The following is a 3260-nucleotide window of genomic DNA, read 5'->3' as shown; positions in this document are numbered from 1 at the left end:
AAAAATAGCTCCCTTGCTAAACTCATTAGCTATATGATCTATCCAAGCAGCAAGAAGATGGCCAGGCCATAGCAATTCTCTTCCCATTTTCCGTAGCCGCTCAGGGCTGAACAGCAGGGTGAGGCTCAGGTGGGGGTAGGGGTGGGGAGCACAAGAGCTACTCTCCCCCAGTACAACATGGCATCTGAAGCTTGATGGGAGAGCAGAACTGGTGAGACTTGAGGGAAGGGTCCAGGGCCTGTATTCAGTCAGAATCACTGATGGAAGAGGAGGAGGAAGAGGAGGAGGAATGTTTGCCATGCTTGTAGTGCTTGTGCATCTTTTTATGAGCTTTCTTCATTTTCTTCTGCATCTTGTCCACTACCATTGCTGGTCCGACCATGCCAGGAGCCAAGGGATTCACAGGAGGCATTCCAGGGGCAGGTGGTGGGTATGGAGAAGGTAGGGACCTGAGGGTTGGCATCCTGGATACCCTGGCTGTGGCACAGGTTGAGGGGGCCTACCTGGGGGGAAAGCTGGATTGCCCTGGGGAGCTCCTTGGGGAGGAGGACAGGGGCCTGGGGGAAAGGGTAGGTTGATAAGTGGTGGGTGGGCAGGATTGGAACCTCCAGGGTACCCGATGATGGGGGGATATGGATTTGGCCCTGGCTGCCAGGCATTGAAATTCCACATGTTTAGGTGTGTCCTCCAGCCTGCAGAACCACCACGACTTCCACATGAGAAATGTCTCTCTTCTGGCCGGGTGCAGGGGCTCACGCCTGTAATCCCAGCACTTTGGGAGGCCGAGGCAGGTGGATCATGAGGTCAGGAGTTCAAGACCATCCTGGCCAAGATGTTGAAACCCTGTCTCTTTCCACCGCCGCCTGGGCTTGATGCGTTCTCCCCATAAAATATGTTTTTTAAAAAAGAAATCACGGCCGGGCACAGTGATTCACACCTGTAATCCCAGCACTTTGTGAGGCCGAGGTGGGCAGATCACTTGAGGTCAAGAGTTCGAGACCATCCTGACCAACATGGTGAAAGCCCATCTCTACTAAAAATACAAAAATTAGCCAGCCGTGGTGGCACATGCCTGTAATCCCAGCTACTTGGGAGGCTGAGGCAGGACAATTGCTTGAACCTGGGAGGCAGAGGTTGCAGTGAGCTGAGATGAGATCGCACCATTGCACTCCAGCCTGGGCAACAAGAAAGAAACTCCATCTCAAAAAAAAAAAAAGAAAAGAAATCACTTGTCATCCTAAAGGTCTTGACAGCACATTCCAGACTCAGTAATCATTACAATTATTAATGGTACATAATTAGATGAAAACAATAATGATGAAAATTTTGATAAATTATTATTAAACAAAAAAGGAAATGAAGCTCAATTAAATGGATGTCATGTAGAAGTCTTTTTTTTCTTTTTCTTTTTCTTTTTTTTTCTGAGACAAAGTCTCACTCTCTTGCCCAGGCTGGAGTGCAGTGGTGCAATCTTGGCTCACTGCAACCTCCACCTCCCAGGTTCAACCAGTTCTCCCGCCTCAGCCTCCCAAATAGCTGGGATTACCTGCACGCACCACCACGCCCAGCTAATTTTTGTATTTTTAGTAGAGGCGGAGTTTCACCATGTTAACCAGGCTGGTCTCAAACTCCTGATCTTGTGATCCACCCGCCTCAGCCTCCCAAAGTGCTGGGATTACAGGTGTGAGCCACAGCACCTGGCCTTTTTTCTTTTCTTCTTATAATTAGTTCATATATGCAAGGTTGAATAGTTAGAATTTATTGCTAGAATGGGCTAGGATTCATATCAATTATATTCCTGTCTTTTTGTCTAATAGGTATAAGTGACATATATGAATAAGTAGATAGAGATTGGGGTGGGTGCAGTGGCTCACGGCCTGTAATCCCAGCACTTTGGGAGGCCAAGGCAGGTGGATCGTTTGAGCCCAGGAGTTCAAGACCAGCCTGGCCAACATGGCAAAACCCTGTCTCTACAAAAAAAATACAGAAATTAGCCGGGCATAGTGGTGGGCACCTGTAGTCCCCCCACTTGGGAGACTGAGGCAGAAGGATGACTTGAGTCCAGGAGGTGGAGGTTGCAGTGAGCTGTGATTGTGTCCCACACTCTAGCCTGAGCAACAGAGTAAGACCTTGTATCAAAAAAAGAAAAAGTAGATAGAAAGGGAAAAGATCTCGTTATAGTAATTTCACTGAATTTTTTTTTTTTGAGTCTCACTCTGTCACCTAGGTTGGAGTGCAGTGGTGAAATCTCGGCTGACTGCGCACTCCACCTCCCAGGTTCAAGAGATTCTGCTGCCTCAGCCTCCTGAGTAGCTGGGATTGTAGGCAATGAGCCACCATTGCCCGGCCAATTTTTTTATTTTTAGTAGAGACAGGGTTTCACCATGCTGGCCAGGCTGGTCTCAAACTCCTGAATTCGTGATCCCCTGCCTTGGCTTCCCAAAGTGCTGGGATTACAGGCTTGAGCCCAGCTGGAGGCAAGCCTTTCTTTCGCAAAGCTTGAGGAGGCGATTGTGAAAGGGGAGGTGAAAAGGAAGAAACAACCTACAACCTGACTGCTTCACTCTCTTCACACCCAGGGGCAGTTTTGGGAAAATGCCTTTGGAAGTTGAGTTTATGAATTATTTTCCTTAAAATTATTCATGCCAGCTGGGCGCAGTGGCTCACGCCTGTAATCCCAGCACTTTGGGAGGCTGAGGAGGGTGGATCAAGAGGTCAGGAGTTCGAGACGAGCCTGACCAACCTGGTGAAACCCCATCTCTACTGAAAATACAAAAATTAGCTGGGCGTGGTGGCGCATGCCTGTAATCCCAGCTACTCGGGAGGCTGAGGCAGGAGAACTGGTTGAACCCGAGAGCAGAAGGTTGAGGTGAGCTGAGATCGTGCCATTGCACTCCAGCCTGGGCAACAAAAGCGAAACTCCATCTCAAAAAAAAAAAAAAAATCCATGCCAGGCCAGGTGCGGTGGCTCATGCCTGAAATCCCAGCATTTGGGGAGACTGAGGTGGGTGGATCATTTAAGGTCAGGAATTTGAAACCAGCCCTGGCCAACATGGTGAAACCCATCTCTACCAAAAATACAAAAATTAGCCGGGCATGGTGGTGAGCACCTGTAATGCCAGCTACTTGGGAGACTGAGGCAGGAGAATCTCTTGAACCTGGGAGGTGGAGCCGAGATCTCGCCACTGCACTCCAGCCTAGGCAACAGAGTGAGACTCTATCTCAAAGAAAAAAAAAATCCATGCCATTGTGGTAGGCTG

At 48.9% G+C, this 3260-nt stretch overlaps 1 pseudogene; it reads right to left on the bottom strand.

Moving 5' to 3' along the window:
- Positions 1-158: 158 nt before the first annotated feature.
- LOC116472646 (proline-rich protein 13-like) lies at positions 159-717 on the bottom strand (annotated as a pseudogene).
- Between the last annotated feature and the right edge of the window lie 2543 nt (positions 718-3260).

Source organism: Hylobates moloch, unplaced genomic scaffold (genome assembly GCF_009828535.3).
Source record: "Hylobates moloch isolate HMO894 unplaced genomic scaffold, HMol_V3 SCAFFOLD_8, whole genome shotgun sequence".
NCBI classification, from domain to species: Eukaryota; Metazoa; Chordata; class Mammalia; order Primates; family Hylobatidae; genus Hylobates; species Hylobates moloch.
The sequence above is the reverse complement of the archived record's forward strand: the minus strand, read 5'-3'. Positions and strand labels throughout refer to the sequence as shown.